We start from the raw sequence: 14593 nt of genomic DNA on the forward strand, positions 1-14593 counted from the left end.
ACAGAAACCAGTGGAAACAGATAGTGCGCTTGAGATGTTTCCTTGCTTACCACGACGCTCAGACATGAGCTACTGACTGAAGAGAGAGAGAGATATACTATGTAACTTTAATTACGACGCTTACCTTATTATATTTATAAGATAATTTTTCGCTTTGTTCACACGAGTAATTTAAAGTCTAATTTCTATTTAATATAAATTAAACGGAAAAATACTGATTACAATAACTCATTAAGTATGCATTTGGAGCGAAATTTAAATGATATAGTGCAATAAACTTAATTGACCATTACCATGACCGAGCCTTGTGATCTTCTAAATGTTAGATGTAGCCTGGGGCGATGCTTGTTTCGTAATAGACTAAGCTTAGTCTAGAGCAGTATAGGCAGAGGTGACAAACCAAAAATAACTATGATTATTTTTTTAAAGGCAAGATGCCTTTATTGCGTGGGTGAGTATTTAGACCATAAGTTTTGAGAACAATTATAAATAACTGTTCTTATTATTATGACATCATGTTAATTAATATGACATTTGCATGCTTATTTTTATATGGCTGATTGTGTGGTTGTTTTTATAATTAATCACCATGAATGTACCACATTTTGCAAAACGATTTATTTATTTATAAACTTTTAGACTGACTTATATACAAAATATAAATACAACTTTTCTAAAATATTAATGTCAGAAATAAAATACAAAAAAACTTAATGACTGAATTTTGAAATTATTAAATGTTAATATAAATGCATGTCATTCTAGTATAACTCTAAACCAAAATGACATTTAAATACAAATTTTTTATCTTATCGTAATAAAACTGTAACGAACAAAAGCGATTGTTCAGGCTTGCTTAATACTGACAAATAAAACAGCTACAATTATAAGTAGAACATGAGACATTCCACTAACCCTAGTTTGTCAACCTATACCTTCCACAACCCTTTCCTAAACAACTAATGTGTAACCAGGATAGAGAAAAGAGAGAGAAAAGGAGAACTAAGAGGCAGAAGGCAATCAAAAAGAGTCATATTATATATGTGCAGTGTTGGCGTAGTGGATTCAGCGTGCGACTCTCATCTCTAAAGTTGTAGGTTCGATTCGAAGCTCGAGCGGTGGAGGAAAACATCGTGAGGCAGGCCCCTTAGACCCATAATGTAGACGCGTGTGTCAGGCACAGGAGGCTGATCACCTACTTACCTATTAGATAGACAAATGAAAATAATAATTAAACAAAATTAATATTAAAAATACGACCAAAGGTTGCCAATACATGAGAAAGACCTAGATCTTAATATATCGTGCGGAGAAAGTCGAATTACAATACTGATATGTGCACTCAGGTATTATAAATACTTTGCTATATTCAGGTTCTTAGAAATTAATCTAGACTTAACAAGACATTGCTTTTATTAGTTCTTTTGTTTTTACCGACTTTTATACTATAATCTAGAAATAAAATATAACAAGCTATTTTATTTATAGCTTGCAACATATTATGTATGATGTGGTAAACTTCCATAAATAAAGAAAAGATTATCCGTAATACTGCTTTAAATAATTTAGCAGGAATAAGTTATATCAAAGAGGGTGTTAGGAAATAATTTAAGTAGCGGGAAGACTGACTTTATTTCACAGTAGTAAAAATTAAGTGGAAGTTAAGTAATGTTTAATTTCAGTTTCCTATTTTTTATCAATTAATGTACTAATTGACTTATGTTTTCTGTTTATCAATGTAATCTGTTTTGGCTTTGTATATAGTCTAAGTGTTTGCTTTTATAATATGGATTAGCTGTTAGATTATTTATAAATAAATTTTTCGTCACAATAATTTGATGACGTTCATTAGTTATACCATATTTGTGTACAAGGGAAAGCTTTTATATTAAAAAGTTTGAGTGCTTAATGACTGTATCAATGTTTTTATGTAAGAACTGGATTCGGCTGGAATTGATATTTTGGAGTTATATAGAGATTCATTATTCTATGTGAGAGTATTTTTGAAATCGGTCGAGTAGTTTTGGAGTTATTCGTTGATGTATGCACACAAGTTTATTAACTCGTTAGTTATAAGATAATTTATAATAGTTAATTTACACTATAGTCTGCCTATGTCAGAACTCAACACAACTGACTATAATGGTTGCTAAAAAAATTTAGTTCGTAACTGTCAGAGAAATAAAGATTTTATTTATTTATCTATATAGGAAATACATTTTTTGAGTGTTGTTTTTATTCCTTTGAGTTGATTTACGAAATGAAAAATATGTCTAGTTCCAAGTTATGCAGTTCAAACTTAAACCAAAGAAACATATGTTAAAAGAATTTAACACTTTGTTTTGGTAAAACTTACTAACTTCAAAGTGCTTTTTGCTTTATTGCTAGTTATTTCAATTGTTTATACAAAAATCCATCCGGATGACGCATTTGTACATTCCCTTTTTTGATTTTCCTTTATAAGGGTAGATAAGTTGTTTTTCAACCCGAAAATCGAGGATTGTACTACGAATATATTAGTACATTTGTTTTACTTATAAAATATATTTGGTTTAAGGTTCAAATAAATAATTATATAGGTTAAGAGAAAACGATGTAACTTCTCTTGAATGTGATTGGTCAAACGGAACGACGCGACGGCTCTTGTCGCCGATTGATTGGTCTAGATATGTTAACCAATCATAATCAAACGCAATGTTATTTTGTTTTATATTTGAGTGATTCTTTAGGCATGCCGTGCATCAATACGTGGAACCAGCTACCCATTAAATCATTCCCGATATCATTCAAGCAGAGACCGTATTCAATTAGAAAAGGCAACATACTCGAGCTTTCCTATGTAAAATTAATTCTCACTCCCTGTTCACTATCTCCGTCGCTTTCATATATAGTAAAAACTATATATCTAAAGCCCAATGGCCATTTTCAGTTACATTAATTTAAGTACTTAATAAATAAACGTAGAGAGGTGGAAAAGAACGCCAGGCAGTAGCGTGTGCGGGAGCCCTAACAGCTTGCTGGCGTAAACAGCGGGAAGGCTGGATTGCCCTTACATGGGTTATTGCAATGGACTGCATGTATCCTTTTTAATTTTATGATTTAATAGACTTTAAAGCTACTAATATACTATCAAGCACAATATTGTAACTACAATAATAACTGAACTTATGATTGTCGTTGAATAAATAAATTATTATTATGGTGTATTGTGTAAGTTTTTTGACGATTATTTAAATTTACTTGGTTACCTTATGAATAAAGTTATTAAAAAAAGTCTAATAACATGCGGGAGAAGGCTATACAATTATACCGTAGTGGCATTTTTTCTGTTATAAAATCCGTCATGTAATTAATATCAACACTAGCGCGTGCGCACCGTTAGTTGTCTGGTATCGTGGTACGTTTTTAACCTAAATATTTAACACGTACACAATTATAGAAAGTTATATGTGAGTACTAGATTTTTTCTTCAATATATCAATTCATTTGAATCTCATTTAAATTAAGAACAGCGATGAAACTCAGTAAATGGCAAAATATTTACTAAAACAAGTGAATACAAACATAAAATTTATTCCGCTTTAAAAAAGCTACCTACAGCTTTTTAGGTCTTTTTATATAAAACAAATGGGCAGGTGGTATAATGTTTGCCGTCGACTTTTTGGGTCTCAGTCCGGTTTCCTCATGATGTCTTCCTTCATCGAGCGAAGGTTAAATACGCACATAGACAACAAATAAAAGGCCGGCGACGCACTTGCGAGCCCTCTGTGAGAGTCTATGGGCGGCGATATCACGAGCAGATCAGCGTCATGCCCGTTTGCCCCGTGACATAAAAAAAGACAGAAAGTCTATAGCTGGGAATCGCACCTACGACCTCAGGGAGGTGAGTCACTCATGTTTATCTTATATGTGAAACAAATATATATACATATATATTCCATAAAAATATTTACAGAATTTCTCTTATTTATACTATTATTACTAGTTGTATATATCCAGAACAGTTGGAAAACACATAAACTTTAAGAATAACCTTTAAAAGTATTGTATTAATCGCACAACAATTATAATTAAAAATGGCATATGTAATTAGTTAAGTTCTCGTTAAGAAATACTTTTGATTGCGCAATAAATCATTCAACTTAAACCTTCTTAGGGTCCCACATATCAAAATTAAAAACCTAACAAAAATATATAAATATCTACTAACTGTTGCCATGCCTGTCAGACACATTTTTGAGCAACTTGGTCACAGTTTTGAGAAACTTGGTCACAGTTTATCAATGTTATTTTGATTGCTGTAGCAATTAGTTATAGGCTTTTAATTACTAATGACATGTGGTGTTTTGTTGACTAACTATAGATACTATAGTTATAATACTAACTATATTAACATAAAATAACATTGGAGACTTCCAATGGGGCATGAAACAAACACATTTACGCATATCTTAACTATTTATTGGCAAAGTGTTAGTTTTTTCACGTTATTATCCTTCATTATGACACCAAGTTTTGCGCATAGCAAATGTAAACTGCACAGGGGTTCAAACGCTCAACTACGTTTACAATCAGTTGCTAAACCAGCAGTGTAACAGCTTACAAATGCTGTACACATGGTAGTAGTTTGGCCTCATTACACGCCGATTTTGTCCGTTGGGCGTTACGGACCTTCATAATTAGGCTAGCCAAGCTCCTTCCAGAACCTTACAAGTTTCTTACTAAAAACGAAGCGACCTCACTGCTCCGACATGGACCGTTTTCTTTATCTCTATAAATTTGTCTATGATAAATACGACATAAAAACTTTTATATAAAACAAAATCGTATTGATCGAACAACGTACCGGACCCTATATATGTAATAATCACGCTTAACCATACGTTTTTATTCGAACCAACCGTCGCCAACAGAGCATAGTGGTATAATTCTCTCTTCTATATGTCCTTAGATTTATTATTTAATTAATGTACTTTATTTCGTTTAATGGCGTATAAATCGTGAGTTTCCAAAAAAATGTGGAATTAATTATATTCTAAAATGTTAAATTCAACATTTTATTATGATTTTTATCAATGCGAAAGTGCAGTTTCCTTTATATAACGCTAAGTAATATATTATGCTATTAATAAATTAATTGATTTTCAATTAGATTAAATATATTTTTTAGGAAATGCTGCCAGCCAGGTACACTGCCACAGAGACCGAACTTCTTAAATTTGTTTTAATTTTCTTTATAATATTTTTACTATTACTTTTGATATTAATATGTTAGAAAAAGGATATACACGTGAGAAAATGACATGAGAACTTAAGAAGGCGCAGCACAAACCAGATAACAACTTCCTCACAATCGAGTAGCCCGCAATAATATCTTATTCCGCCGCCCATGGACACTCAATACCATGGGGCTCGCGAGTGCGTTGCCGGCCTTTTAAAAATTGGTACGCTCTTTTCTTGAAGGACCCTAAGTCGAGTCGAATTGGTTCGGAAATATTTCAGTGGGCAGCTAGTATCTCAGCACACAACTCAATACAAATTATTATTGAATATTCTATTAATTTGTGTGTTCTCGAAAAAGAGGTGGTTTATATAAAATTTGGAATGCATTCACAATACACAAGAATGTAAAAAAGACAGAATTCGATTATTTTTAATAATGTTTATTTTTTTCCGAAGCATCTATGTAATCCTTCTAGTTTAAGAACTGTCAAGTATGTCAAAGTTTAATCAATGTACCGATAAGTAGTGTAATTTTAAATCGTTCTATGTCTAAAACAATAGACCGTGTCTACAATTATATATTATAAGCAATAGTTTAACATAAAACCATAAACAACTTCAGTAAAATTACATTTAAATAAATCTTAACGTCTTTAGGTACAATACTAATTAGGAAAAGGTGTTTGACAACTGAAAAACTGTCCCAATATGACCTGAATACGATGACATAACCAACCTGCACAAATCAGCGACACCGTGAGATTTTAAGATAACTTATATCGGCCCAGACGCTTCTGGAAGGAGTTGGGTTAATAGCTGGTCTAGGTCTCCGCAAATTTATAATATAATTTAAAAAACAAAGCTTTTGTTAGACGATAATCTCTTTTAAAACACCAGAGAATGTCGTAACAGAATTGTATTTTTTCAAATAAAATGAAACGTCGTTGACCGAGGCTTTTCACTCGTCTTATCATTGACAAGAAAATGGATTTTCCTTAATGACTTTCGGATTATGTAAAATTTTTGATAAGATTAGTCTCGGTATTTAGGGCATCTTACCGATAAAGAAACATCAATTAAACAGTCATATCTAAGGCCTGCGAATGCTTTAAGGTTTTACATAGTAGCTGCACGTGTATTTTTCTTATGAAAGCTAGACATACTTCTGTAACGCAACTCTCCGGGAGCTCTTATATAGCTCAAGCTCCGGGAGTTATCTAAAACTCAATATATCTTTATTCATATAGGTAAACAAGTACACTTATGAACGTAAAAAAAAGTTAAATAATTGTAAATTTACATTTACCAGTTCGCAAGTCAAGGGCGTAGAGCGGGCAAGAAGAACTGGCAAGAAACTTTCCGCCACTCTTTTTAATCGCTAAGTTTTGAGTCATACAAATTGTTTGAACTGGAGATCTCCAATAGAATATCGAAGATACACATTTCTGTGTCTATTCTATTATATATTATTAGTAAATTTAGAAGGTTACGGTTACAGTGAGTTATTTAAAAAAAAAATATTGAACATCCGTTATATATATATTCCATCTCTGTATTATTATTGTACCTATGTGTTATACAATTAAAATTAGCATCAAAACAATTTACTTTCAAATAAAACATAACTACTGTACGTTTAATGCAACTTTTATTCTAATAGATAAGTGATTTAAATATACGATAGCCCATTAAACGTCTTATTGACGGAAGAAAATCTATATTTGTTTATGGTACAAATGCGCGTGCGTCTAGAACGCAGCAAAAACGTCTTACATTTTCCCTCATCACTTCGTTTGATTTAAATAACTTCTGCATGTTAAACCTACAAAATTGTTTTTGTCATAAACCTAACTTATTAGACCCAAAAGTCGACGGCGTGTGTCAGGCTCGGTATGATCACCTACTTGCCTATAAGACAAATAATCCTGAAAAAGTTACAGAAATCTGAGGCCCACACCGAAATAGGTTGTAGCGCTACTGATTTATTTAATTGTAAAAGTATCTGAAAAAAATCTATCATAATTATATTATAAATTACGAATAATTTTACATAATTGCAACCTGATCGCTGGTACTCAGTTCCCGCACTTAGACGGCCATTTTGTCCGTTGTGCTAACTCCTCGTGTATAACCAGCTCGATCGTTTCATCAGTTTTTATTTATTTACATTACATCACATTAATATTAAGAGCGGTCAATCGCTGACCGATGTCTATTCAAATACATACAATTCATCATTACCTAGAACTGAGACAAAAAATGTTAACCACCTTTCAGTGTGGGTGTAGTTCTTTGAACTTATCATATTCGCGATTTTTGTGATTAACTAAATTGTACTCTATCTCGATGGCGCACGGTTGATACTTGAATCGTTTATATGCTACGCAAGTGTGAGAAGTTTGGCTTCCAAATGTTAAAATTTCTACTGGCCGGTGGCCGATCTTATCGTTAATGATTTAGAGTAAAACAAACGAACTTTAAATAACAGGTGAACATACAAATAAAATCAAAACTATAATAATTTTAATCTTGTCTTGAGTCCTACCCTACCAGACGCTTAGTAATTTTTTTTTCTTGTGTAAGGATAACCAAATACTCGAAGCTTTTTTAGGTAGATTTATGTTTTTGTTTCATGATCATTAGTCAATCTAATAGGCAAATAGATGATGATCCTTTGCCTGAAACACGCCGTCGACTATTTGGGTGTAAGTCAAGCCGGTGTCCTCACGATGTTTTCCTTTACCGTTCGAGCGAATGTTAAATGCGCACATAGACGGAAATTCCAAGCCAAAAATCGAACATACGACCTCAGGGATTCACTGTTTAGTGACTTAAGCTGAACTAAAAAAGTACATCGACACTAGATCTTTGAAATGACTTTAATTAAACGTTTAATTGTACAACTATTTTAGTTAAATTTAGCCAATTAATTGTAAATTTATAATCTATATATATAAAAATGAAACCCGTTTTCCGTTGTCACGACATAACATGAAAACGGCTTGACCGATTTGTCTGATTCTTTTTTTATAATATTCCTTGAAGTACGAGGATGGTTCTTACGGAGAGAAAAAATAAAAAAAATTGAGTGAAAAACTCTAAAAACAACACTTTTCTATATTCCCATATCACAAAATATTCGTAATAATATTTAAAGGCAATTTGAACTTTAATACCATATCATAAAGTTTAAGTATTAGTGGAGGGGTTCCGGGAAGGTAAATTTTTATTTTTTGACATAATGTATTTGTTGTATTATCAACTTTCTTTTTTTTATCTTACTAGCTAGACCGGTGTCCCGAATAGCAGAATAAGTATTTTAAAAAAAAAGAATTGACTGTTAGGCGGTACGATGTTCGCCAGGCCAGCTAGATACATAACTTTAATCCGGTTAAAAAGTGTTTTCTTTAAATTTAGCCAGTCAACGTGTCAAATTGTGAAGCTCTATAATTATGCTTTGTCTAAAACTATCTTTCCTAGTATTACCATAGACTTGATCCTAAAAAGTTAGCCGTAATAGCATTGCCAAATGGGCGGGCCACAGCACTCGCATGAATAATGGCAGATGGACAAAGAGGGTACCAACGTGGAAAGGGCCACCAGGGAATAGAAAGTGAGGTCACCCTCTTGCACGGTGAAAAGATAAAATATATCTAATTATCTCTGTTTAAAAAATTTTAAGTGGATGAATGTTTCAAGGAATAAATGAGGTTTAATTATTATTATTGTCAAATATATCAGAACTGGTATACAGGTTTGATACCTTAACTGGTAAACAGAACTCGGAAGAGGCTTTTTGTATGTCACAATGGCCTTTATTACCAAGGATTATAATAATGGTACATTCCATACTCGTTATTTACCGCTAATTACAAAAATCGCCTTTAGCAGGAAAACGGGAATTATTCGAATTTTAAATTATAGTATTTTATACAGTTCACGAAAAGAAGGTATTTAGTTATACGTTTTTTAAAGTACCCTCTTTTTACAAATGTTTCTTATAAAATTTAATAAACTGGTTGGGTTTTTTCGTATCATTCAAATTTGTATCAAATTAATATTTCTTTATTCTGGTTCAGCACAGGTGTAAGTAGAAATTTTATTTCTCTAAAAAATGTACCATACATATGGACTTAAGATTACGTCTGATCCAATTTCGTTTTAGAGAATTTTTTGAAAAATCAACGCACAATCACGAGTAGCCCCCACTTTTAATTACCTCAACAACGACTAACGTTTGTTACCATGGTAACCATATTTACATGGATATAGGTCGTAGGTTCGGCCGGCTGTGCACCAATGGACTTTCTTTCTATGTGCGCATTTAACATTCGCTCGAACGGTAAAGGAAAACATCGTGAGGAAACCGACATGTCTTAGACCCAAAAAATCGATGGAGTGTGTCTGGAGGATGATCACCTATTTGCCTATTAGATTTAAAAAATGAAACAGATTCAGAAATCTGAGGCCAAGACCTAAAGAGGTTGTAGCGCCACTGATTTATTTTTTATAACGTAATGTCTCTCTTTGGTTCTCGAAGTAAAAAATGATATACCCAATACTTAATATTACTCGAGGTGCTGTTGAATATTTTCATGTATTATAAAAACTGGGAAACATTTTTAATTATCACTCCAGTGGCTTTTCACATTAATTATTAGTTAATAAGTTTCGCGAAGAATGAAGACCAAATTGTATTGAGCCTCATTAAAATTTGCGGAGTACCTTTTAAGGTAAATGAAAATCTCGTCCATTCTTGGTACTGCCACTGAGACCATTTCACGTTCAACCAATATCAGTGCAACTTTCTTTATTTTTATGGCCCCTTTTAGATGGATTAGTAAAATATATATTCATATAGTATATATATTATTAGTAAAGTGTTGTTATGCTGTTATAATACTTTAAAACTTAATACAATAAAATCATATAGTTGCAGAAGAAAAGAAAAAGAAGAGACAGTCTTTCTATATTTAATTTTACCACCGAGACTCTCAATACGCACATGTTTGCCCTTTTTATTCTGAGGGGGTTAAACTCTGCGCTCAAACCAACTAAAATATCAGTCAGTTGTGTATCGATATAGGGTATTTCTAGAAAACCGTACAAATTCTTAAAAGGCACTTAGCATTGCCGGCCTTTTAAGAATTTGTCACTTTGTCCAGCCCAGAATTGTGTCAATGAGCAGCGGTATAACTTAACATCAGATGGGCCTCCTGACCGTCCGCCCATGGACAATTTTAATTCCAGAGGGCTCTGAAGCTTTTAAGAATTGGTACGCTCTTTTCTTGAAGGACCCTAAGACGTTTCGAGATTCACAATAATTGAAACGACGAGTTATGTAAATGTTTCGCGTGTATATCCGTTTTATCGTGCAGCACTGTTCCCAAGCGAACGTATCGTATGACACCTACATAAGAGTTGCCGAAAAATGCGGCCCGGTTATCGACCCCAAAAACTTGTTCCCGATCACCGACGTGATTGATCTCAAAGTTTTTGCCAAACACCGCGCCAATGGGAAACTCATGCAAATTAATGCAGTCTTTTTGTCTTGTTTGTTTAACAGGTAATAATGTTAACCGATTTTGGAAAAATTCGACCCATCTTTATTAGCTTATATATAACCCGTCAGAGTTGTATAGAGCAGTGTTGGCCTATTGGCTTCAGCGTGCGACTCTCATCCCTGAGGTCGTATAGTAATGGACTTTATTTCTATGTGCGCATTTAACATTCGCTCGAACAGTGAAGGAAAACATCGTGAAACCGACATATCTTAGACCCAAAAAGTCGACAGTGTGTCAGGCACAGGAGGCTGATCACCTATTAGATTGAAAAATGATCATGAAACAGACTCAGAAGTCTGAAGCCCAGACCTAAAAAGGTTGCGCCACTGATTTATTTTATTCATATATAACCCGTAATTCACTCTGCTCTCTTCCTTAGCTCTCCTTGTCAGCCGTTTAATTGCTGCGCTGGATGCAAGGGAGTTTACTACTAAAGTTCTAAAGATACTTTTAGTTCTAATACTAAGAAGCGGCCATTTTTGATTCCAGCTATTTACACCAACTAATATATGAAAAGAATAAAAGCCGAGAAAACCAATGTAATTACCAATTTCAGTTTTCAATACAACTATTAAAGAACAGTATCATATATGTAGGTGAATCTCGTACCACGGTCAGATATGACCGATGCAATAATAAAAGAAATTGACACAAGAATAGCAAAAGCTAGAGCATTTGGGCGCTGAGAGACGTCATGAAAAATAAAAGATGGTAATTAAAAGATAATAAATAAACATAAATGGGCGGAATTAAATAAAACAAAATTAAATGGAAATACGCACATGGCAAGAGAAACAGAAATATGGAACAACAGAGTATAAAACTGGTGCCCAAGGTGCAATAAACGCAGAAGAAGAAAATTTAGGAGGTGGATAGACCAGATTAAGGAAACAGCAGGTGGTACATGGCAGAGAGTAGCACAGTGCAGACAGAAATGGCGGAATTCAGAGGAGACCTTTACCTAAAAAGGGGCACAGATCCCTAGGGATGAATGAGGTGATAGAAAGATAAATGTATTGTAATGTAAAGTGAAATGAGAGGCTTTTATAATTATTATTATCCGTGATACACTAGTCATCATAGTAAATTGACACGTTCTCTTCAAATACAATTTTGAAACTGAAAATACTTTTTAAATACGTGAATGACCAGTGAAACTATAAAGTTTTTACTGTAGTTTCTGCCAGAAGGCCACCCACGAACGGGTGAAGGAACTCTGTGATTATTTCTGGTTTGACTGAAAGTAGAAAAAGGAAATTTATCAATGGAACAATTGCATGTAACACAATTTGCGTTCAATGCGATCCCATACATAATAGCCATGTGTAGTGTATGTTTCTATAACTTTAAATCGTGAACTATTTTTACTTTATCAAAATCAAAAACAGACCTACCGAGTGTTATTTCTTTGTTGTTTCGTTAGAGGCTTTCTGAGTCATTGATATTTATTTAAAGTATTTAATCACACTACCTACTTTAAAGAATTTATCCGGGATTTGAATCCATAATCTTGGCTAAGTGTTGTATATTTAAACTACCAAGCACCTATTATTCAATCTAAGAATTATTATACTACCAGTAGTAAATCAAATAAAACAAATAATTGTCGAGCGAGAAGCGCGTAAATATTATAATTTAAAAAATGTAGGACGAATTATTATTCCATTCGATTTGCGTAAATCAATTTGCGGTTGCTATGTACATATGTTTAATATTTATTAACAAGATTTTATGTTTTGTTCGTATATGTAAAATTTAAATACTGTTTAAATTAATATCTTTATTTTATCTCTTAGTTAACACACACGTATAGGTTGAGTGAAGGCGTTGGGGATGTTTAGGGGATAGGCCTATGTCCAGCCTTGCGATTCTGTAACTCACTTTTCGAACTCGCACAGCGGTTTTCGCAGCGGCGGTCGCGAAAAGTGAGTTACAGAATCGCAAGGCAGCAGTGGATATCAACAGGCTAAAACTACGTTACAATATAAATTTGAGCTAATACCAGTAGTACTATAAAAGTAGTGAAACAATAATTGCATCGGGAAGGAAGATACTGAGACAGCTTGATAGTTGCCCCATTCCCTATTACAATTTATTATAAAAAAATAAATAAATCAGTGGCGCTACCTTTTTAGGTCCGGGCTTCAAATTTCTGTATCGGTTTCATGATTATTTGTCAATCTAATAGGTGATCAGCATCCTGTGCAGGCACACATCGACTTTTTGAGTCTAAGCACACCGGTTTCCTCACGATGTTTTCCTTCAGCGTTCGAGCGAGTTAAATGCGAATAAAGAAAGAACGTCGTCATCATCATCACTATGGTATTTTTATAAAAGGTGTGTGTGTATTAGAATCGCTACACGAATCGCTATCGATCGATCGAAATTTATCGAAAAAAATACAAATGAATTTAAACCTTCCAAAACATTTCATTAATAAAATTGTTTATTTTATATAATTCAATAAGTTTGAAATTATATTATACATACATTTTACATGGTATAAGTGTTTGCGTTAATTAAATACTTGAAATATTTTCATTCGTATTAAACCCACTAATTACATGAAAAACAACCTTATCTTGTATTCCCGCCAAATATGATGGATGAGGTTCAAATATTTAATCTCTCTCACTCTAACGCACAGAGATGGAAAGAGACAAATTCAAGTCCGTGGGGTCTTTGAATCCTAAATAAGTACAGGTGAAATGCATTCAAGTATGTCGTTTGGGGTGTTACCGCACTGATGCGTGAGAATTATAGGTTTATTTGGGGAGAAATTTCTGTGTATAGAGCTTTTTCTATGCATTTTTTAAGTACCGTTTCAAAACTAAAGTCGTATTGTATTGGAGGTTATAGCCGCACTATTACTGTGACTAATAATAATTGTAAGAGCAGTGTTGGCCTAGTGGCTTCAGCGTGCGACTCTCATCAATGAGGTCGTAAGTTCGATTCCCGGCTGTGCATGAATGGACTTTCTTTCTTTGTGCGCATTTAACACTCGCTCGTACGGTGAAGGAAAACATCGTGAGAAAACCGTCTTGCCTGAGATCCAAAATGTCGACGCTGTCCGGCACAGGAGGCTGATCACCTACTTGCCTATTAGATTGACAAATGATCATAAAACATATACAGAAATCTGAGGCCCAGACTAAAAAGGTAGCGCCACTGATTTATTTATTTTAATAATGATTATTATAACAGTTTAATTATAACAGGCAAAAGGAGACGTGGCCGCCAAGAACAGACCTGGCAACTAAGCAATCTAAGTCTAAAACTGGAATGACGTGATTGACATGCCGATCAAGCTGGTCTTCTACGCTGGATGCCATCTGCTCCACCTGGGGCTTTAAATCAATCATCAATGCTTTTTTAACATTCTAATTCTTGGTCTGTGTGTGGATGTGTATGATGTGTGTATTTCATAGTTATTAAAGCCCGCAGTGCGCAAACACCTCGGATGTTATCAGAACTTGGGCCAATTATTTGTACTGTAGCAGTTGCCATGGCAACCGATGTAACGAGTAATTGGCGGGTTTCGGGCTCCTTATTAAGGGCCATGACATGTGACATGCTCTCTTTTAGTTTTTTTAAATGTAATAACAGTTGACGGCGATTGCTTTCTTTTTGCGCTTATGCCTTAACTCCGCTTTAATTCCGAAAAGTCGACTCAAGCGCGGTTGTTTGTGTGCGTTTGACAGTTTAGTATTCATTTGGTTTTAACTTTTCCAAAACAAGAGTTCAAAAAAGTTTCTATTTAAAGACTAAATTTAGTCCATGCTCGCCCAATATAATATTTATATGCG

The sequence above is a fragment of the Pieris napi genome, chromosome 4 (genome assembly GCF_905475465.1).
Source record: "Pieris napi chromosome 4, ilPieNapi1.2, whole genome shotgun sequence".
Taxonomy (NCBI): domain Eukaryota; kingdom Metazoa; phylum Arthropoda; class Insecta; order Lepidoptera; family Pieridae; genus Pieris; species Pieris napi.